The sequence below is a fragment of the Culex quinquefasciatus genome, chromosome 2 (assembly GCF_015732765.1).
Source record: "Culex quinquefasciatus strain JHB chromosome 2, VPISU_Cqui_1.0_pri_paternal, whole genome shotgun sequence".
Taxonomy (NCBI): domain Eukaryota; kingdom Metazoa; phylum Arthropoda; class Insecta; order Diptera; family Culicidae; genus Culex; species Culex quinquefasciatus.
In genome coordinates, this window is record NC_051862.1 from 221,194,519 (window position 1) to 221,219,185 (window position 24,667).

At 37.1% G+C, this 24,667-nt stretch overlaps 1 protein-coding gene and 2 non-coding genes across 3 annotated transcripts in view; 2 read left to right on the forward strand and 1 right to left on the reverse strand.

Moving 5' to 3' along the window:
* LOC6036349 (bone morphogenetic protein receptor type-1B) overlaps nt 1-24,667 on the forward strand; it is a 266,169-nt gene that overhangs the window by 146,338 nt on the left and 95,164 nt on the right. The gene's annotated exons all lie outside the window — the stretch shown is intronic.
* On the reverse strand, nt 14,073-14,144 carry Trnap-ugg. Its single transcript has one exon. It is a non-coding gene; the product is annotated as a tRNA-Pro (tRNA).
* On the forward strand, nt 14,364-14,435 carry Trnap-ugg. The gene has a single exon. It is a non-coding gene; the product is annotated as a tRNA-Pro (tRNA).

Here is a 24,667-nt window from a genome sequence, read left to right on the forward strand (position 1 = left end):
TGTTTACAAGTGTGAAATAAATAATGATATACAAGAATCGATAATGCAGTTTGGCGTTTTTTCATTCGTTTTCGTTCTGCCAGGGCAAAAATAATGCAGTTTTTGCTTGCGTGCTCGAAATCATCTGCTCTTTTAGAGGTTTTCCCTGATCAACTTTCCACCACTGCTGCGAGTGCAACAGTAATTAACCTCGTCCGGGGAGGCAACTTTGCTGGCGCCAGCCAACTCTCTCAGCGTTGGTACTCGATATCTGTTTGTGTCTAATGACCGCAGCTCTTGCCACTTGAAAAAGGGTAGTCCAATGTTAGACGCAGGTGAACAATTATCGTCCAGCAGCAACTTCAAGTGTGCTCCTCTTCAAAAGTGGCCGCGACGATCGATTGACGGGGGCTTGCGTTCGTCAAGTGTCCACTTGATTTCCGAGTGACAATAGTGCCAATTGGCCCCCACGTCTCGTCATTTTCTCACACATGACCATAAAACGTTGAAATCCTCGCGGAAAGGAAATTGATACCACCTTGGTATGCCCTTTTGAATCGCAGTTTTTCTCACCGTGTCAATCCGCACTGTCAGCGCGAAAATGTCCCCGCGGGAAGGAAACTTGAATCGCAGACAGGCCATAATTGCTGAGAGAACGAAAACCCAGGGAGAACCAAACCATCCCCCAGGGGATGACGGGACTGGATTGAATCTCACGAGTTGGTGATACTTTTTTTGCGCGGCGAGGTGTCCTTTTCGAGCTCTGGGAACACTCTTGATGGGCATTGAGGCTGAATTTGGACGTGTAAACGGGATCGCCAATTTGAATACAAAGTAGCCAATTTGTTGAACATACAACGGGGGTCGTTACTGAGCGAAATTGGTACTTAAATATTTTAAAGCAAAATGGATATTCATTTGGCCTTTGCAATAAAAACTAATTAAATTGGTTACATTAAAGTAGAAGTCGTTCATTTTGAAGAAAGGATCTGCCAATAAAAAGACAGTACTTCAGAATATAATAAATTCAAAATATAAAAATAAAATAATCAACATTCTAAATAAAACTTATTTTCTTCTTTTCATTACAGGTATGCATAAAAAAGCGCCCAGTTAACCATGGTAAAATCACTTTTCTACCTCAAGTGTTCAATTTCTCCGCACTCAACAATTCCCCAGAACAGTTACTTGCCCCAACTCTACAAAGTCAGCTCAATCCGAGCCGTGTCATTCCGTGACACTTCGTAACGGTTAATTGTCGCCAGCTGCAGTTTGCACTTTCATGAAAGTGTAGCAATTTTGAAAAAAAAACCGTCTGAGAATTTGAGAGTATACTTTACGGTGCTAGCGGCCACAGAAATGCGATCCATTTTGCCAGGGTCCGCGACGCTTGGTGATGATGGCCGTTAACCAAAGTGTGGACAGGGCTTATTTATGTTTGTTGAAAAATAAATCCACTAGAAATTATTGCAATCTTCGTGGCGAGGGATCATTATCACTTTCGTTTAAGCTGTGTTCTCTGCTGTAAACATTTGATTTTTTTTTGTTTTGTTTTTCTTCTCTCCGACCAAATAACACCATGTGACAGTATGTTGTTACACCGATTTAAAGACTGCATTTGTCACCCTCGATCTTGGTGGGCTGTACCGTTAAGAACTTTGTTTACAAAAATATTTTTAAATTTCTCTGAAGTACCATGCGTTCTCATTAATATCACATCATTATGATGGAGGCGCATGGCTTTTTACCAATAAAACATATTTAAATCCCAGCAAGTTTCAAACCAATCACTGTCATAAACTTGACAGCCAACACCTTGCTCTGGCAACCGATAACAAGAATCGCCACCTGTGGCAAGCTCTCCACCGGACTCGATTTCCAGTTGTTGTTGCCGTCCATAAAAAGGGCCACGGGCCCGTAATCAATCCCCGGAATCAATTTGTAACAACTTATCGCCTACATTAAATCTGCAGCCGTTGATCGTGCTGAAAATGGACGAGGCATTTTAAAACCTTCTTGCATGGTCAAACGTTTTTCGAAAAGCCTCGTCTGTTTTCAACCCAAACCTTTCGCGCAAAATGTTTAGCCTGTTGTTTTCTTGACTTGGTGACTTGGTGGGCGACCCAAATCCCCTTTTTCGGACGTCGTTTTGTTTACAACGTGGGGCAAATCACGAGCACCACAACAACTGGCATGAACGCTGAAGGAAGTTATGTTTGAATGTGTGTGCCAAAAAAAAATTGGCGACTTTGTTGTGTCTAGTTTCCGATGAATGGGGCGGAAGGCAAACAACGGAACGATACCGTCTCGAGGCACCTCGCCGCGGCCATTCACGTGAAATTTATTTGCGGTCATATTTTTGCTTGTTTTGTAACTCGCTGTTATGACTTTAAGTCGTGTTGGTCGAAATTAAGTGCCGCTGCGAAGCATGCATTCATAAACTGGGCGTTTTGATCACTTCAAGGCAGAGATTGTGGCTTGAAGCTGATTGTTCTTTACATGAATGACTTGGCTATTTATGGCGTCATCGAACTTTTTTTAAATATTTTATGAAAATTGTTCAATATTGTTCAATAACTGTTTAATGGACAATATTTCCACATTGATAAAACAAAATCAAGGTAAAAATAAAATTTGCTGAATAAATGTGGAAAAAAACATTTATTCTATCAATAAATCGGTCCAACCACAGAAAATGTCGGAAAAGTTTTTGTGTTTAAAATTTAAAATTAAAACCAAAGATTCCAAGATATCATCAGTTGCAAATTACAGTTATAGAAATTAATTTTCATCAAATGCAATTCTTTCTAAGGCTGTATTTCAGAAACAAATTGCCCAATTTCCATAAATCCAGAAAAAAAAGTTGGAAATTTTCTCAGGTTTTCAAAAATATTTATATTAGATTTGCTTTTTTCAAAATCTATTTTTTCATCTCAAGAAACCTCAATCAAATCGTTTCCTTAACCCAATAGTAGCTTTAACTTGAAAACGGTACATTGTATATTTATTTCTCCAGTTTTTTGATATTTTCCAAAAAAAACTTTTTTCAGGAATGCATATCTCCTTAAACAGACCACCATTACCCGCATTGACTCAAAAGATGTATTTTTATCCCCCTAAAAAACCTTTAAAAAAAATCGATAATCCAAAAATACGTATTTTGGGATTCAACTTTTAGTCATAAGAAGTCAAATAAAAAAAGTTACTTTTTGCGTTTCTTTTTGCTTCGTCCTCCGTGTCTGTCGCGGGTGACCATGAACGGCCATGGTCAACGACGACCAACATTTTCAAAAAAATGAAAAATTTTGTTCTAAATGAAAAAATGACCCTTCTGGGACAATGTAGATTCGAAAAGTACATTAAATTTCCCATAAAATGACATGTTCCAAAAAATTTTCACGGTCGAGTAACGGAAAAAGGGAGAATTTTTAAAACTTTTTTAGTGTTTTTTTCGATGAAAAATACGTTTTTTCGCAATTCTGAGTACGCCATCAAATCGGGCGTCTAATTTTACATAAAAGTCCCTTTGACACCAAATTTCTATCTCATCACCGTTTCATGCTGCAAATTATTGAAAAACACCTCTTTTTTCGCATGCTCAAAAATGTAAGGGGTCGTACCGCCCTTCCGTCACGAGAAATCAAAAAACGGAACTCGGATTCGTGATCAAGGACAAAAGTTATCCCTTAGGACAAAGTTTCACGCAAATCGAAGAGGGGTCGGGGCAACTGCTGTGTGAGTTGGCGGAGAATTACCCTATTTTCAAAATATTTAAATGCAATTTGTTTATCGTTGTTTAATATCGTTGATTAATTAAAATAAATTTACAAAAAATTCAAAATAAACAAGATGTTATCTGCGTTTCCTTTCAAAGAAATGTTGATTAATGTTCTTTTGCAATCTTTTTGGAATTTGTGGGATAAAGAAACTATCTGCATTTTGTTGAGTATTCTAATTTACAGTATATTCAACAAATAACTATGAAAACAAAATCCTCAGTATATAATTGTAGATCTGATATGAAAAACTTATTTATTTGTAAACTGCTTTTAAGATGCTTTTGAAAAATCTTTTAAAATGTTTGAACTAAAAAATGAAGCTTAATTGCACTGAGTAGCGATTTATCAATTGTATATTTCAAATTTCGCGGCATTTCATGGTATTTCCCAAATTTCACGGCCACGGACGATTTTTACGGATTACGCGGCTTCCGTGAAACGAGCCCTAATCATCTTGTATGCAACTGCTTACTAGACAGTTTTGCTATTTGAACAATTAGATTTCCTCACTTCAGTGCAGGTATGCCACATGGTTTTTTGAAAAATCTGTGAAAAAGTTTGTGTATGTCTGTGTTTTTTTTTCTAAATTTCACATGTATCAATTCACAGTCGTGGAAATCGATCAGAAATTGCGTTTTTAACCATTTGAAGCTCAAATGTCTGTGAAACACAGACAAATCTGTGCATCTGGCATCATTGTTTCAGCGCCAAGATGCAGCAAGTTTGTTAACATATTTTTTTCCAGTTTTCAAAATTCACTTTGAAAACATAGTTTTATCACTTACATCACTGTTTCAGCAACTGCCAGCATTTTTATGTTTCCAAACTTTTTGCATTGTTTAATTACATCAATTGATAAGCAAAATTACAGGGGTAACCATAGGTGGTCTCTCATGCTCAGCAATTTTCAAGCAAAATAACATTTTTGAAAAATTTTAAAAACCGTCTTTTGTTGAAAAAATAAACAAATAATTTTTTGTAAATTATATTTAATCATGTGAGCCCGAAGGTTTCTGCCACATCGCTTTTTTTGGGACACATTAATGACCAGCCCCCTAAAATTTCATGGAGACTTGTTTGGAAAAACTAATGATGAAAACGACATTGTTTGACAAAGGGAATGCATGGACAAAGTTTCAACCAAATCAAAAAATGAAAATCTAAAAATGACGAAAAAAATTTCAAGATCGTAGAAAATTACTCAGCTCACTTCAAGGCTTTTTAAAAAAATTGGAAACACAGAACGTTACAAAGAAGAAAAATTTTAGAAATGTTTTTACTAAATTCATTTTTTTTTTAATTTGAGCAATTCTCTAACAAAACCAGAAATGAATTTTATTTGTTTTTTTTTTTTTTTTGAGTGAGTTCAACTTTGTGGGGGCCACCGAAAGTTTGATTTTAGCGAAATATTTGCAGTTTTTCAATTTTTAAAAATAGTGACCATGAGTGACCGTTTCTAATTTTTTTTTTTAAAGTTCAGAAAATTTGCTATAAAATTGTCTAAGCGTCATTGAAGATTGGACCTCGGGTTGCTGAGATAGAGCCGCTTTAAGAAAAAGAAACACGAAAATTGAAGTTTTCTTAATCTTACCAAAACAATCCACCATTTGCTAATGTCCATATCTCAGCAAATAATGGTTCGATTTTCAATTTTAAGACATGAAATTTTTTTGAAATTTTCCCATCTTTTCGAAAAAACTATTTTGAATTTTTTTAAATCAAGACTAGCATTTTAAATGGGCGTAATATTCAATTTTTGGACCTTTTAAAATGTTAGTCTTGATTCAAAAATTTTCAAAATATTTTTAATCGAAAAGATCGGAAAATTTCACGAATGTTTCATGCATTAACATTGATAATCGGACCATAAGTTGCTGAGACATCGTCATTAGAAAATGGTGGGTCTTTTTGGTGAGACTAAGAAAACTTCAATTTTCGTGTTTCTTTTTCTTAAAGCGGCTCTATCTCAGAAACCCGAGGTCCAATCTTCAATGTCTCTTAGACAATTTTAAAACAAATTTTCTGAAATTCTCAAAAAATTTTTTTTAGAAATGGTCACCCATGGTCACTATTTTTAAAAATTGAAATACTGCAAATATTTTGCTAAAATCACACTTTCGGTGGCTATATCTTGAAAACGGAGCCCTTTTTCAAAAAATCTGTACAGTACTTTTCGATTGCAAATTCAATTTTGCATTAAAAAATAATGTCAAACTTGTTTTTGCATGAAACTTCGATTTTTTTCCAAAAATCACTGTTTTTTCAAAAATTCATAACTCGGCGGCAGATTTTTCGACCATGTTTCTCTATGGCTAAAAAGTTGCGGATTTTTGTCCCCTAAAACATATCAAAAAATCTCGAAGATCAAAAAATATGTATTTTGGGAAATTGAGTTTTAGTAAAAAAAAGTTGATTAAGAAATCTACAAAAACAAATTTCCGTGTACCTTTTTTTTCTTAAAAGTCCTCAACAATACCGTTACAGCTTTTTGAATATTTACATACCATTTTTTTATGGACAGCAGCCAAAATTGTATGGAGACTTGTATGGGTGAACAAATGACGCAAAATAGCTTATTTGGTCATAGGGAAGGCCCTCACAAAGTTTAAGTCAAATAAAAATGGTCGAAATCGGCTGATTTCGAAGAGAGTTGCTCATTTTAATAGTCAGGCTTGTAGAATGTATAAACAATTTTTTGATACTTACGTTTCGTTTGAAAATTCAGAGTTAAAGTGAAAAATATGTGTTTATTTTTAAATATTTATGATAAGGCTGGTACAAATTTTATATAAAGTTTTTGACCCTTCAAAATTGGCCCGAAAAATCAGAGGGCAAAAACATAATTTTTCAAAAAACTTCAAAATTTCAATGGAAATTTAAGTATAATCAGCTGAAATCAATTTAGAATGCGTTTCCCTGCGTTTAGTTTTTCTCAAAAAAAAATGTTTTTGTCAAAGCTTTTTTAAAATTAATGATTGCAAAACAATTAAACTATTATAAAATGCATTTAAAAACCCTTTTTCCATGCAAATGCTGAAACTTTGGCTTGTTATTTCAATATTTGTATATATTTTTTTAATTTTAATTAATTCCGGCTTATAATGCGGTCTAGAAACAGATAAAAAAAACTCTCAACTAATCCTACCAAAATCGTCAAAGACACGGAAACGTGGTCCCATTCTCCAAGCCCAGCATGGTCTCGCTTTAAATACCCGATTCATAACGTGGCATTAACACCAAATCTGCGAATCAGATCTCCTTTTGCCTAAAGAGCGATCCAGATTATGATTGATTTCCATAAGTCACGCGCCCCAACGACACTGATCCGACGCCTGATTACCGCTGAAATGACCCATAAGCTACTCCGAGTCGCCGCCGGGTGTTGGTTTAAACTCTGGTTTCAATCTCTCCCCCAAACGCGACCAATTTGGACCAGTCACCGGTCCAATTGACGGCTGCACAATCGCGGCGCGTGACCAACTCGCGCGAAATCATTAAATTAACATTAAACCGAAATAAAATAGCGAATAATGATTTGCATAAGTTTCGTGTGCCGCCAATAAATGATCTCCATTGACTAGGATTTGAACGTGGACGTGGGCGTGGTGTAGTTTTTTCTATGAAGTTCTTCTTATGAAATATTTGATGAAATGTGCCGTTGAGATAGATCTGTCTTTTCCGGTGAAGGTAGAGTCGAAAAAATCATCATGAATATTCCAATTGGAGAGCGTGGGGGAGTGGCCTCGCAGCACAGCTGTGCCGCAGTTTGATATTTTAGGATTTATTCCGGATTGCACGACCGTCCTCGACGATCATCGATCGTAGATTTTGGTCCGATACTCCGCGATGATTCATCGTCGAACGGTAGTCCATTTCCCAACTGCCACCGACTTCCCCATTAACATTTCCGTTGACAGTTCAGAGTGCCAAAGTGGGACCTCCAAAATTAAAAAAAAAAAACTCATAACGAATTCCGCTAATTACGATAACATTTCCAAAAGATTTCGTGCGGCCCTTTCCCGCACACTTTCGGCCGTGCGATTTATTTAAGGTGCCGCCACAGTGCACGCGGCTTCCGTCGTGACTGCGCCGCCGCACATGACTTCCTCAACGTTCACACAATAACTCGCAATTAAATATTCAAATTTTTAACAGGTTGCTTGCGGCTGCAGCGCGCCTGGCTTCTTGGAAGGTCCGAACGGCATTGGACAATAAATCTTTCACTTGCGGTTTTATAAACTATTTCGACTTCAATTGTGTTGACAGATGCAAAGGAAGGCCTTAATTTCGACAACTCCTTCCAAGAATGGTGAAATGCTAAGGGAAATTTATTGAGGTTCGATTGGCTCTGCGAGGTTATGTTTGGTTGCTCAACTATTGAGACTCTTGATATGATTAAGTTTTAAGTGCAAAACAAACTCAATTGAGGTTGAGCACTTGCTGTTAACAAGAACTAATTACGCAACACCGTAAAAGGGCGCAACCTCAACGAATGATTTACGCACCAGGGGTGCGAGCGTACAACAGTCAACGCGCCAAATTTGGCCTCAAATCCATGGGTGTGAAGTTATGCTCCAAAACACACATTTGGAATCACAGCTCTCCAAAAATCCACAAATGGACCGAAAATTGTGACTCAACTTTGGATTTCTCATCCCAGCGTCAGGGAGTTCCCCCTACCAGTTTTGGATGCTCCAAAAGTGACGTCCAAATCAACCCAAATCTAGCCACAACGGTTAAGTATGGCAACACGATTTCATTTGCCAGCAGTGCCGTGGAAGGGTATTGCCCATTACCGTTTTCACTGCACTGCACGGCGAACCATTTATGACGGTTTTAATTTGCCTCCTTGCAGCAGCAGGTTCGGACCAGATCGGGATCGTCGACGACGTTGTTGCTGGTTGGGTTGTCGACGACAATTTGGTAGTGAAAATTAATCATTTTTGTCATACACGGGTTTGTACTTGATTTGTCCAAATTGGGAGCAGCGTATTAAGGCGGCTAGGGAACAGTGAGATTGGAAGAATGATAAATGGTCAAAATTGTAATAAAAAATACTGATTCAATATGCAAGTGGTTGTTCCCATTCTCTCACTTACTTCAATTCGATAAAAAATGATACCAATAATACCAATAATGTTATATATCATCATGAATTCAATATAATCATTTAAATTTACTCACTGCTGTAGTGAAACAAAAACTAATGACAGGTTAGTCAGTTGTTTTTTCAAATATCCATCCAACTTATACAGTACAGGAAAAATAATCCAGTTGATATTTTTATTAAAGAGTTTTGCACCTAACTTAAGCTGTTTGAAAACTATGATGTTCAAAATTTTCGTTAAACCTCAAATTTCTATGTTTTTTCCTACCTAACTAGATAAGAATCCAAGCAAGCTAAGTGATATTTGATTAATTTTTACATCAACTTAACTACAATTTTTTAGGCTATGATTCCAATTTGTTTTTGAAATTATGATAGTAAGTCGTTTAAAAATAGTAGTTTATGCAACAAGTTGCAACAAGGGGATTTTTTCAGCACGAGTCGTACATTTATCCAACGAGGTTCACCGATTTCAGTGCTGAAAAGTAGAACTTTTCAGCATTTATTTTGAAAAGTGTTGCTATTTGATTCTGTTATTTTTGGTACAGAAAGTAGGCTATTTCGTCGTTCAATAATGACAGGAAAAGTAAGTGGGTAATTCTCTACCAACTCACACGAAATCGGGAAACTTTTTTCGTAAAATCGCGATATCTAGTGATGTTTATAAGCAAACCCCTTTTGTCTATATATCAAAATTTTTGTAATTGTCTGCTCTACAACTTTGTAGAACATTGTTACACTCTAAAAAATAACCCTGCAAAGTTAAAAAAAACACGAAATTTTAAAATGAAAAATTTTGTTCTAAATGAAAAAATGACCCTTCTGGGTCAATGTAGATTCGAAAAGTACATCAAATTTCCCATAAAATGACATGTTCCAAATTTTTTTACAGTCAAGTAACGGAAAATGGGATAATTTTTAAAACTTTTTTAGTGTTTTTTTCGATGAAAAATACGTTTTTTCGGAATTCTGAGTACGCCATCAAATCGGGCGTATAATTTTACATAAAAGTCCCTTTGACACCAAATTTCTATCTCATCACCGTTTCAGGCTGCAAATTATTGAAAAACACCTCTTTTTTCGCATGTTCAAAAATGGAAGGGGTCGTACCGCCCCTCCGTCACGAGATATCAAAAAACGGACCTCGGATTCGTGATCAGGAACAAAAGTTACCCCTTAGGACAAAGTTTCACGCACATCGAAGAGGGGTCGGGGCAACTGCTGTGTGAGTTGGCGGAGAATTACCCAAGTAGTTTCACGACGGAATTGCATAAATATATTTTGCATGCATTTACTTTTTGTTGTTCGGATTTCTGATCATGATGTTATTCCTCGTAAGTTTTATCTACACTTCAATTGATGATGAGCGGATTCAGTGAAAAATCAGTACCCTTAATCTAAAATGGGGATGCACAACCTTCGTCACATGACTGCTTTTTAATATTTTTCATTGACTGGCCATTCATGATATATTGAACAAATATGTTGAAAAAAAATTTTCACTCTTAAATGTCCACTAATAATATATTCAACGTTTTTAGAATTAAAATTTAGTTGTGACCAATTCCATATATTTTTATTCGTTTTATTTTATCACAATCGGGTTCCCCGGACAATTTTGCATAACAAACAATGTAGACCTCAAACTAAAACGAACTATTGGCAAGATACAGCGATTTTACTGAAAAAAGTTTGATTTAACGCAGCACTCGGAAGTACATGGTGTACTTTTCAACAAAAAGGGATGAATCCCGCATAGTTCGGTTTTTATATGTTGGAAACTTATTTCGGATTTGAATTAATAGGACAGAGTGCAGCGCAAGATCAAAATCGCTGTATCTCGCCAATAGTTTATTTTAGTTTGAGATCTACATTAATAATTATGTAAAATTGTCCGGGGAATACGATGGTGATAAAATAAAACAAATACAAGTATAAGGAATTGGTCAAAACTTTATTTTAATACTTAAAACGTTTAAATATAATATTAGTGAGCAGGGTTAAAATTTTATTTTTATCGAATACCTTGATCATGTATACATATCGACTCAGAATCGAAAACTGAACAAATGTCTGTGTGTGTATGTGTGTGTGTGTATGTGTGTGTGTATGTGTGTGTGTGTGTGTGTGTTGTGTATGTGTGTGTGTATGTATGTATGTGACCAAAATTCTCACTGAGTTTGCTCAGCACTGGCTGAACCGATTTTGATCGAACCAGTTGCATTCAACTTGGTTTAGGGTCCCATACATCGCTATTGAATTGTTTGAAGTTTCGATAAGTAGTTCAAAAGTTATGTATAAAAATGTGTTTTCGCAAATATCCGGATCTCAATTATATGCATGTAAACAATGTCCGGATCCATCATCTGACCCATCGTTGGTTAGGTAATTGAAAGACCTTTCCAATGAATCCAAAACATTGAAGATCTGGCAACCCTGTCTCGAGTTATGACCACTTAAGCGATATTCATGTACTTTTTTGAAGCCGGATCTCACATAAATGTATGTAAACTATGTCCGGATCTATCATCCGACCAATCGTTGGTTAGGTAATTGAAAGGCCTTTGCAATGAGTCAAAATTATTGAAGATCTGGCAACCCTGTCTTGAGTTATGACCACTTAAGTGATATTTATGTACATTTTTGAAGCCAGATTTCACTTAAATGTATGTAAATTATGTCCGGATCCATCATCCGACCCATCGTTGGTTAGGTAATTGAAAGGCCTTTCCAATGAGTCCGCAAATTGAAGATCTGGCAACCCTGTCTCGAGTTATGACCACTTAGGTGATATTATGTACTTTTTTGAAGCCAGATTTCACTTAAATGTATGTAAACTATGTCCGGATCCATCATCCGACCCATCGTTGATTATATAAATGAAAGGCCTTTCCAATGAGTTCAAAACATTGAAGATCTGGCAACCCTGCCTCTAGTTATTACCACATAAGTTATATCTGTGTTTTTTTCTGGTTCAAAAAAAAAGCTGAAATGTGTGTCCAAACCACTCATATTACCCATTTTTGGTAAAAAGTGAGGAAGGCATCAACCACATAGGTGGATTAGGTTAGTTTTAGAATAAATACCGCTGCAAATTTTTTTCAAAAATGTCAAATTTCTCACAAAAAAATAATGAAGCCAAAACTGTGTTTTCATTCACTTAAAATTTGCTAAGCTTTAAAATTGTTCAATGTATATTTTTGTAGATCGTTCAATTTTTTCAGTCTATTTAAAATCATTTTTAAATATTTTGTAAAATATTGGAATCAAGATGCACAGCACCGCAAAAAAGTGTTTTGAACATTTTTGAATTTTTATATCGTCGTTGTCAACAAAAACAACTACAATACAATTGTATACAACTCAAAATAGCTATATATAAAATAAACAATTTTTCAAAGTTTGCTCATAAAATGTGCAAAAAACCTTTAAAAAAAAACCTTAGAAAACGATCCAAAAAGAAACGTTACAACTAAATATCGCATCGAAACGTCGGATGCTGAAAAAACTGTCCTTTGATTTAGTGATAATTTATAGAAAAATTGATTTAAAATATTAAATTTACTTTTGACCAATTAAAATTCATCCATTTATTTTGACCAAATTTCTTTCATTTTCACCCATTGTTATCAGTAATTGAACGACATACGTTAACACAAGCTCTGCGCAGTGCACACGTCCAAAAACGACGCAACATTTTTGCGACATCTTTAACTGCTTGCTCGGTTTACCTGCAGCGCAACAAAACCACAATTCGAAACGTAACGATCGAGGGGGCAAAAAAAGAGGTTAAGTCCGATAAGGGGAAAACGCTTCATTTATGACGTGCGGCCTCAAATAAAACTGTGTTCCCGATAGCAGCCGCAACTCACAGTTGTCTTCGTTGGTCATGTCGAGTTGAAAGGCTCTCTGTGGGCTCCGGTTATGATGTTGTACAACTTTATTGCCCCGATTGGAAGTGGGACTTCTTGTGAGTCTTCTTGGTGTTTTCCACCGAGAATCCTTCGAAGTTGAGTGCGTTCGTCGGCGTTGAACCGTTTATGTTTATCTAGGTTAATTATATAGACAGAGATCTTCAGGAGTGACGGTCCGAGGTTCTATATGGTCAACCGGGTTGAAAGTGGGTTTCACTGTCGGATCTACGACGGCGACGAGTGTCTTCTTCAGCGGGGCCATAAATGGAAGAGTTGGTCTGGTTGGCTCATTAGGCTCTTGGAGAACCGGCGTGTAAACATCAATAACCACGAAAAACACTTCAAGTCTGGGCACAAAAGTGCATCGCGGCTTGGATTTGTTTGACTTTTCAACTGCATTGCGTTGCCACAGATAAACGGATGTGCAATCAAACTCACACGTCCGGCGTGAAAAAAAACTCTGTTGTAAAAGTTCGATAAGAATCGATTGTGTTTAATCCTCAGTCGCGTGAACAGGTAAACAGTGCAGGGGCCTTTGAAGTGTTGCGCAAATTGTTTGAGGTGAGGTCATGTCTTCCAAGAAACGAGTTACCTTAACAGACTGATTACAAATGATAACACTGGTAGTGGTTGTTTATGATTTTTTTTAAGGTTTACGAACCCCACTCAAGTCAATTTCCTTGGAACGACTAGGTAATCAATAAACAGTTTCTGAATAGTTATTGACAGCATTTCCTGGAAAAAATTAAAAAAAAAACAGCTCAAATGATTAAACGATTTCTCGCGGTTGGTCTTTCCAGTGTATCCTTTAAAGCTTATTTCCTGCCTGAAATTGGCAAAAAAAACAGAATCCCATTTTTAACCAAATTTGCCACACATCTGGTTCGCTCCTTTCGATCTCCTTGAACAAAACTGGGGTTGCTCTGGTGGGTCTCAGCCGTCCTTCTTGAACCAACATTTTGCATGCTAATAAATCATAAAAATGTGTGTTTGGGTGAGAAAAAACGTTTCTTAAACGCAAAATTGAGCAGTTTTTACGTCTTCTGCAGGTTACACAGAAAACACTTCTCCTTCTTTTCATCCCAGCTATGATGCATGGACTTCCCTTCCTGGAAGAGCACCCAGCAAGAATAACTCGAACAAAACAAGCGAGAAACCCGGTGCAGATGTGTTTCTGGTTCCTTTGAATTTCTCCCTCCAAACTCAGCAGGTTTCGTCGTAAAATGTTGAAGGCTAGGAATCGTTTCTTCCCAAGGTCAAAATCAGTGCAGATGTTCACAAAAAAAGAACTTCGGGCTCAACCGGGATTTGAACCCGGGACCTCTCGCACCCAAAGCGAGAATCATACCCCTAGACCATTGAGCCACCTCAAAAATCACTGCACGGTGAAACAGCAGCAGACAAGTTTGTTGTTTTATTGCTCGCCCCACCACCATCAGACCGTGGTGCTGCAACTCGCGGAGGTTTGAAATTCGCGTTTTACTTTCACTTCGCGCTTAGTCCACCGAGTCGCGGACTTGGACAAAATAATCGACTCGAACCGCTACGAGCCAGCTGGGGTTGCAAGGGTAGAAAAAGGCAAGCGGCTCAATGGTCTAGGGGTATGATTCTCGCTTTGGGTGCGAGAGGTCCCGGGTTCAAATCCCGGTTGAGCCCGGATTTTTTTTTTTTATGGAAACTTAAGAATTTTGCTAGTGTTTTTAAAATTATTTCATTCAGATTAATACAAAAGCAAGCTGCATTCAAAATAGTTGTATTTTGTAAATACTTCCTTAAAGATCAAGAGCTGATACATATTTTATCAAAATACTTCAAAATTTTAACCTAAAATTATAAATAGTGCAATCGACATTAAGTCATTCCATCGTTGAAAACTATTTTGACTTCCTCACTGAGGTAAGGCTATAATCCTGCTCTAAAAATGAACTTTTTATTAAAAGCTCGAAGACCCACCTTCATGTTTACATATCGACTCAGAATCGAAAACTGAACAAATTTCTGTGTATGTGTGTGTATGTGTGTGTGTATGTATGTATGTGACCAAAATTCTCACTGAGTTTTCTCAGCACTGGCTGAACCGATTTTGACCTAACCAGTTGAAATCGACTTGGTATAGGGTCCCATACATCGCTATTGAATTGTTTGAAGTTTCCATAACTATTTCAAAAGTTATGTATAAAAATGTGTTTTCACATATATCCGGATCTCATTTATATGCATGTGAACGATGTCCGGATCCATCACCCGACCCATCGTTGGTTTGGTAATTGCGAGACCTTTCCAACAAGCTTACAACATTGAAGATTTGACAACCCTGTCTTGAGTTATGACCACTTAAGTAATATTTATGTACTTTTTTGAAGCCGAATCTCAATTAAATGTATGCAAACGATGTCCGGATCCATCACCCGACCCATCGTTGATTAGATAATTGAGAGACCTTTTCAACGAGTCCACAACATTGAAGATCTGGCAACCCTGTCTGGAGTTATGACCACTTAAGTTATATCTGTGTACTTATTTTTCTGGATCTAAAAAAATAGCTGAAATATGTGTCCAAACCACTCATATTATTCATTGTTGGTAAAAAGTGAGGAACCCGAACAGACGGAAATAATTTGGGAATAACATTTTTTGATATTTAAAAATACTAGGCCAATAACATTTTATGTTATTAATAACAAGATTTGTTATTCGTCGTTATGATTTTTTTGTTATTGAAATGTTATTGTAATAACATACTAATAATATTTTGAGTTATTCTTCGAACAAATCTTCGTTATTATTTTTTGTTATTTTAACAACTAATCCGATCATCCCAATAACAGTTGGAGTTATTTTTCCATAACAAATATGTTATTCCCAAGTTGTTTTGGCTGTCAACCAATATCAGACCAATAACAAATTTTGTTATGATAACATTAACTGTTATTATACTGTTATGCGAAAATAGATTATGCAAGAATATTCCATAACATTTTTTGTTATTTTAACAATATTTGTTATTGAAATGGCATGAATTTTGTTATTACCGTCTGCCCGGGAAGGCATCAACCACATAGGTGGATTAAGTTAGCTTTTAAACAAAAATTAAAAAATAAGGAAAAACTATTGGGAATTTTCCTCGTGTTCATAATTTCTACTGAAAATTAACCAAATTGATGTACTCTTAGAAAAGAAAACATATATTTCAAAAGATATTCATCCATTCAATAACTTCACCATTCAAAAAAAGTTTTTTTATGTCTTCTGGTTTCGCTCCACCGAATTTCAACAACACAGCAGTTTCAGTCGAGTCCCCGAAACTGGACAGCAACAAGAAAAAGGTGTGAATAGAATGCCTCTTAACAAGCGTGAAAGAACTCATTTATTTTTTGGCTTCTCGTCCCAAAACTTCTCCCATGTGTTGTTCAAAAAAATTGTTCAGGGAGAGCACAAAAGAAGCCTTTTTTGGCTTCGATTGAAACTTGTTTTTCTCTTCTGGAATCGAGTGAATGCTTCATTCAAATAGTTTTTTATATTTCTGTCGTTGTTGTGTTTCCCGAATCGCCTTCACTATCAAGATGATCAACGATTGTCGGTCCCCTGGGTGGACAGGAAAGCGTTTGTCACCCGGGAACAGAACTAGACAATTTGGGAGAGTTGACAAAATCGTATCAGTTGCTTCAAAATATTTAAATTTGATACAACACACGTTGTCCTCGTATTACCATACCCACAAATCACTCCTCCAGACGCGGCCATTGGCTCCACACAGAAAAAAAATAACAACAAGAAAATCTTCACTGAAAAAGGAGAAGAACTCCAAATCGACCTGTCAGAATATCCCCCCCTGTTCGGAGAAGTGATGTGACCACAATGAGCGGGCAACCTGTGGAGATTGGAATCGCTTTTCTCGCGCCTTCTTCTTGCCCGTTACAAAAGCCAACTTGGCCAAAGAACTCCGTCTTGTTATTCCCTCTAATGTGTCTGGACCCCGCACGATCAGAAAACCACAAAATCATCCTCATCTTAAAGGGGAGACAGGTCCAGAGAGAGAAATAGCGGAAAGGGGAGACCATAATTCATTATGACCCATCTTAAAATCGATTCAATTGAACAATTACACTCTCGAGGGGGGCTTCACGCGCCCAAAGATGGATGGTTCTCCAAAATCATAACAAGAAGCTCGGGAACCTCGAGCTGAGAATATTTATCTTCGCTCATTTCTTGCTATACGGCGAGGTTTTTGTGGTTGGAGCCTGGGCCACGACAATGCCTCTTCAAGTGATAATAAATAATATTTTTCTTTGCATTGAAGAAAAATGAGCCTTTATTGTCACGAAACTGTAAAATTCCGGTTGGAAGTCAATGACAGAGGGACCGTTTGCATTGAAATTTGCTAAGCGAAATAATGATTTAAAAATTCAAAGAATTGAAGCTCACTGCAATTAAAGTTGAAAGCAAAAAAAAGAGCACGTGCTAAACCTTAAAATGCACACTTTTTTTTGGTAACCCTTAAACGCAGTCACGACCACGTTTCGAAAGGGGCGCAAAATGTATGCAAAAAAAGGACGTAAAACAGACTGCAAAAAAATAAGTAGCATATGGCGGAAACTGGCAGCCGCAAAAGGAGTGAAATAAAAATAAACATCGTGTTAATATAATTATTTGTCATCAAATACAAGATTATAATCTGGCGGGCTCGAGTGCGAAAGGCGAAAAAGGGATGTTGAGTCTAATTTATGTTGCAGAAAGCCCATTCGAGAGGCAATGAATTGGACGAAATAAGTGGCCGGTGAAATATGGGTTCGAGGGAAATGGGTATTGGGAGAAATTATTGGTTGAGCTTAATTTGGATAATGTTTTTGAACCGGGAAAGTGCATAATTTATGGTGACGATGAATGGACGATGAAATTAGGATATAATTATTAACTTCTTAAAATTCTCGTTAAGATTTTAGTTTTTAAAATTATGCAAGTTTTGATTAAAATACAAACATAAATTTTCAACTATCTATCCTGACATACTAATTTCATTATGAACATTTTTCTAAGGCAGGGGTGCCCAACCTTTTGGCCCTGCGGGCCAGATCTGATATTTCTGAATTAGTGGCGGGCTGGAACTAATATTTAAAAAAAGTTAAATAGTAAACATTTTTTAATAAAACTTATTTTATTAGGTTGTTTCAAGCAAACAAATAAATAAACTAGTACTGCAAATGAGCAATTCTCTACGAAATCGGTCTTTTTTCTTCAATTTTAATTTTTGTATTTTTTAATCCGACTGAAACTTTTTTGGTGCCTTCGGTATGCCCAAAGAAGCCATTTTGCATCATTAGTTTGTCCATATAATTTTCCATACAAATTCGGCAGCTGTCCATACAAAAATGATGTATGAAAATTCAAAAATCTGTATCTTTTGAAGGAGTTTTTTGATCGATTTGGTGTCTTCGGCAAAGTTGTAGGTATGGATACGGACTACACTGGAAAAAATAATACACGGTAAAAAAAATTTGGTGATTTTTTTATTTAACTTTTTATCACTAAAACTTGATTTACAAAAAAACACTATTTTTAATTTTTTTTATTTTTTGATATGTTTTAGAGGACATAAAATGCCAACTTTTCAGAAATTTCCAGGTTGTGCAAAAAATCATTGAACGAGTTATGAATTTTTTAATCAATACTGTTTTTTTCAAAAAATCGAAATTTTGGTCGTAAAATTTTTCAACTTCATTTTTCGATGTAAAATCAAATTTGCAATCAAAAAGTACTTTAGTGAAATTTTGATAAAGTGCACCGTTTTCAAGTTATAGCCATATTTAAGTGACTTTTTTGAAAATAGTCGCAGTTTTTCATTTTTTAAAATTAGTGCACATGTTTGCCCAGTTTTGAAAAAAATATTTTTGAAAAGCTGAGAAAATTCTCTATATTTTGCTTATTCGGACTTTGTTGATACGACCTTTAGTCGCTGAGATATTGCAATGCAAAGGTTTAAAAACAGGAAAATTGATGTTTTCTAAGTTTCACCCAAACAACCCACCATTTTCTATCGTCAATATCTCAGCAACTAATGGTCCGATTTTCAATGTTAACCCGGGCATGGTCTTCGGGTCTATATGACCCAAGAGCATGATAAAAGTTATCGTAACTTTTGACCTTTGGCACTTACAGAGCTGAAATTTTATGACTTTGTGCATCTTACCAAGACACACATTTGAGCCAAAAATGGACTTCCGGTGGCCACCGGAAGTGCCCCCAGAAAAAAGTCACACTTATGGTACTCGGGTCTATATGACCCAGAAATGTTTTGGCTGCCAAAATTCGGAACCTTGACCGATTTTGGATGTCTTGGCCGCAAATGAAAGGTTAGAATGTCTACTTTGCGATTCCGACTGGCAGAACCGGTTTTGGGCACTGTGGCCACCGGGAACCTGCTACAACCGAAAAAGTCCTTTTGAGGCCCCGACTTTGAGGACCTGTATCTCCGGAACGATAACACATAGCGGGTTGCTTCCAGTTGCATTTGACGGGTAATAACCTCAACTTTAAGCTCCCGTAGAGATGATTTGTCAAAAGTGGACACCGGTTCCGTTAACCCGGAACATCCGAAAAACATGTTTTTTCAGCTTTTGTTATAAAATCAACACATTAGTCAATTTTTTCAACCGGATTTTTTGTAAATCATTACATACGCACACTACATACTACCTCTGAATGTTTGGGATCGTTCCGGCCAACTGTGGCCAATCCGGAACCGGTTCCAGGGTACCACCAAAACGGTTCCAATAATGGTATCGCTAGAAACCCGTCATGTTGCATATCAAACTTCATGAAATTGAAAATTATGACCATCTGAAGTCATTCCGATATCCTCTGACCCAACCTGGTCACTCCGGAACCGGTTACCGGTGGCCACTAGGGGACACTTCCGGAGTATGCAGGGAAGCATATCATGCGACATATCAAACTTCATGAAATTGAAAATTATGACCATCTGAGGTCATGCCGATATCCTCTGACCAAACCTGGTCACTCCGGAACCGGTTACCGGTGGCCACTGGGGAACACTGCCGGAGTATGCAAAGAACCCTACCATGCGACGTATCAAACTTCATGAAATAGAAAATTATGACCATCTAAGGACATGCCAATATCCTATGACCCAACCTGGTCACGCCGGAATCGGTTACCGGTGGACACGGGGGGACACTTACGGAGTATGCAAGGAAGCATATCATGCGACATATCAAACTTCATGAAATTGCAAATTATGACCATCTGAGGTCATGCCAATATCCTATGACCCAACCTGGTCACTCCGGAACCGGTTACCGGTGGCCACTGGGGGACACTTCCGGAGTATGCAAAGAACCCTACCATGCGACGTATCAAACGTCATGAAATAGAAAATTATGACTATCAAAGGTCATGCCAATATCCTCTGACCCAACCTGGTCCCTCCGGAACCAGTTACCGGTGGACACGGGGGGACACTTACGGAGTATGCAAGGAAGCATATCATGCGACATATCAAACTTCATGAAATAGAAAATTATGACCATCTAAGGTCATGCCAATATCCTCTGACTCACCCTGGTCACGCCGGAACCGGTTACCGGTGGCCACTGGGGGACACTTCCGGAGTATGCAGAGAAGCATATCATGCGACATATCAAACTTCATGAATTTGAAAATTATAACCATCTAAGGCGGTGGTCACCAAAATGCGGCCTGCGGGCCGTATGTGGCTAACCGAGGTCTTCTGTACGGCCTTCGGGATGGTTTTGAAATTATTTTGGAATCCGGCCCACTTTGCGTTCTCATATGAAGTTCGCTAGAGAAATCATGAACTAAGTTTCTTTAAAAAGAAAAAATATGTTTTTTTTTTATGAAATAACCATAATTGATTTCTGATTTCTACAATATTTATAAGGTCATGGGAAGTATTAAACTAGTGGTGCCTTATTTTCCTGTAGAAGTTATAAATTATAATGAATATGAAACATTCATTCCTTTAAAAATATAAAATTATGAATGTAATAGTGTGACAAAAACTTTGTATTATCTGGGAATCACGTTGCTAAAAATACTAAGAATAAATAAATATCCAACAGTTCTATACATCAGATCACTTTCTGACTAAAACTTGTTAGAAATATTGAATAAGGAAATTATAAAATAGGAATTCCGAGCTAATATTTTTTGGTTCAATTTTGTTATCCTAAAAAATCGACAGAACATAAAAATTCTATTTGATTTTTGATCTTTTTTTTTTGTGCCCGAATCTTTGATTCAAAATGAAACGAGAAAATTGTACTTCGTACGAAAAGATCTTAAAAAATTTCACAATCATTGAAAAAACACTTTTTTATCTTGTTCAATACTACAAATTTTTCGATCCAAAATAAACTTCTAAATTTCAATTAATATGATTTTTTCCTATAACATACGGATAATTCAAAACTTATTTCTGTTTCTTCAAAATTCACTCAAAAAATCATTGAAAAAATGTTCAAAACATTCAAAGCTTAAATGAAACAATCAAACCAAATGTGTTCGCAAAACCAAGAAAATAATTATAAACAAAAAAAAGTTAATATAAATATAACAAAATTTTTTTTTTTTTCAAAGTGAAATATTGTCGAATTGTACAACATTAATATTTTAAAATATGATGAGAAAAATTTATGAAGAATGTTGATTTTTTTTCAATTGATTATGTATAATTGGTGACAATTTCTAAGTTGTCAAAAATTTAGTTGTTTGTCAAAATTTCAATTTCAAACTATTCTAATCTACAACTTATTTTTTATTTATATTTTACATGTTGCCCACGACTTTGGGGCAAATTTCCAAATAAGCCCTTGATGATCAGCTGGTTGAGGACCACTGATATAAGGTCATGCCGATATCCTCTGACCCAACCTGGTCACTTCGTAACCGGTTACCGGTGCCAGTGGGGGACACTTCCGGAGAATTCAAGGAAACATATCACGCGACGTATCAAACATCATGAAATTAAAAATTATCATCATCTAAGGTCATGCCGATATCCTATGACCCAACTTGGTCACTCCGGAACCGGATACGGGTTGCCACTGGGGGGCACTTCCGGAGGGTCTGTAAGTTAGGTAATTTTGGAAGGTTCAACTAAATTTATCTACTACAGAAATTTAAAACCACCATCAATTAAATGGTTCCGGAATGGTAATCGGGCTCGGTTGTGTAGCTGCTAGTGTGATTGCGTCCACATTTCTTGTGACGAGTAATGTGTCATCACGACTTCTATCGGATGGGGAAGTAGAAGGTCGGTTCCAGCCTCAGTTGTTGTACGGTCATTTGATCATTCCAGTTTTCTCCCTGCTATAATTACAATCAACACTCCAAACCAAGCCTGCTCCGGTGGAGTCGCAGGCGGCGGTTGGACTCCAATCCAAAGGTCGTCAGTCCGAACTCAGGGATGGAAGGTTCCTTTGAAAATAAAAGGATTTGGTGCTCTCCCCATTAAAACCTTTTAAATCTTAGGTTCGAGAAGAAACTTCAATCTTGGTTCTTTGCATGTTTCACAAATTTCCTCCATTCCCAACCCATTATCGGTTCCAAATTAATCAGGATGGGCCAGAGGACATCGCCACCAGAAATTGTCTCTCAGTGGCCAGGTTGGATTAAAAAACGTGGGCAAGACCTTTTGTGGTCATAATTTGCAATTTCATGAGGTTTGATATGTCTCATGATATGCTTCCTTGCATACTCCGGAATTGTCCCCCAGTGGCCACCGGTAACCGGTTCCGGCGTGACCAGGGTGAGTCAGAGGATATTGGCATGACCTCAGATGGTCATAATTTTCAATTTCATGAAGTTTGATATGTCGCATGATATGCTTCCCTGCATACTCCGGAAGTGTCCCCCCGTGTCCACCGGTAACCGATTCCGGCGTGACCAGGTTGGGTCATAGGATATTGGCATGACCTCAGATGGTCATAATTTTATATTTCATGAAGTTTGATACGTCGCATGGTAGGGTTCTTTGCATACTCCGGCAGTGTTCCCCAGTGGCCACCGGTACCCGGTTCCGGAGTGACCAGGTTGGGTCAGAGGATATCGGCATGACCTCAGATGGTCATAATTTTCAATTTCAAGAAGTTTGATATGTCGCATGATATGTTTCCCTGCATACTCCGGAAGTGTCCCCCAGTGGCCACCGGTAACCGGTTCCGGCGTGACCAGGGTGAGTCAGAGGATATCGGAATGACCTCAGATGGTCATAATTTTCTATTTCATGAAGTTTGATACGTCGCATGGTATGCTTCCCTGCATACTCCGGCAGTGTCCCCCAGTGGCCTCCGGTAACCGGTTCCAGCGTGACCAGGTTGGGTCATAGGATATTGGCATGACCTTAGATGGTCATAATTTTCAATTTCATGAAGTTTGATATGTCGCATGGTAGGGTTCTTTGCATACTCCGGAAGTGTCCCCCAGTGGCCACCGGTAACTGGTTCCAGAGTGACCAGGTTGGGTCAGAGGATATCGGCATGACCTCAGATGGTCATAATTTTCAATTTCATGAAGTTTGATATGCAACATGACGGGTTTCTAGCGATACCATTATTGGAACCGTTTTGGTGGTACCCTGGAACCGGTTCCGGATTGGCCACAGTTGGCCGGAACGATCCCAAACATTCAGAGGTAGTATGTAGTGTGCGTATGTAATGATTTACAAAAAAACCGGTTGAAAAAATTGACTAATGTGTTGATTTTATAACAAAAGCTGAAAAAATCATGTTTTTCGGATGTTCCGGGTTAACGGAACCGGTGTCCACTTTTGACAAATCATCTCTACGGGAGCTTAAAGATGAGGTTATTACCCGTCAAATGCAACTGGAAGCAACCCGCTATGTGTTATCGTTCCGGAGATACAGGTCCTCAAAGTCGGGGCCTCAAAAAGGACTTTTTTCGGTTGTAGCAGGTTCCCGGTGGCCACAGTACCCAAAACCGGTTCTGCCAGTCGGAATCGCAAAGTAGACATTCTAACCTTTCATTTGCGGCCAAGACATCCAAAATCGGTCAAGATTCCGAATTTTGGCAGCCAAATACATTTCTGGGTCATATAGACCCGAGTACCATAAGTGTATGTACGAAACGAAGACCATGGCCAGGTTAATATATGAAACAATTGTGAAATTTTCCGATCTTTTCGGAAAAAATATTTTCAAAATTTTCAAATCAAGACTAACATTTTAAAAGGGCGTAATATTGAATGTTTGGCCTTTTTGAAATGTTAGTCTTGATTTGAAAATTCCGAAAATATTTTTTTCGAAAAGATCGGAAAATTTCACAAATGTTTCATATATTAACATTGAAAATCGGACCATTAGTTGCTAAGATATTGACGATAGAAAATGGAGGGTTGTTTGGGTGAGACTTAGAAAACATCAATTTTCCTGTTTTTAAACCTTTGCATTGCAATATCTCAGCAACTAAAGGTCGTATCAACAAAGTCCGAATAAGCAAAATATAGAGAATTTTTTCAGCTTTTCAAAAATATTTTTTTCAAAACTGGACAAACATGTGCACTAATTTTAAAAAATGAAAAACTGCGACTATTTTCAAAAAAGTCACTTAAATATGGCTATAACTTGAAAACGGTGCACTTTATCAAAATTTCAGTAAAGTACTTTTTGATTGCAAATTTAATTTTACATCGAAAAATGAAGTTGAAAAATTTTTACGACCAAAATTTCGATTTTTTGAAAAATCAGTATTGATTAAAAATTCATAACTCGGTCAATGATTTTTTGCACAACTTGGAAATTTCTGAAAAGTTGGCATTTTATGTCTTCTAAAACATATCAAAAAATAAAAAAAATTAAAAATAGTGTTTTTTTGTAAATCAAGTTTTAGTG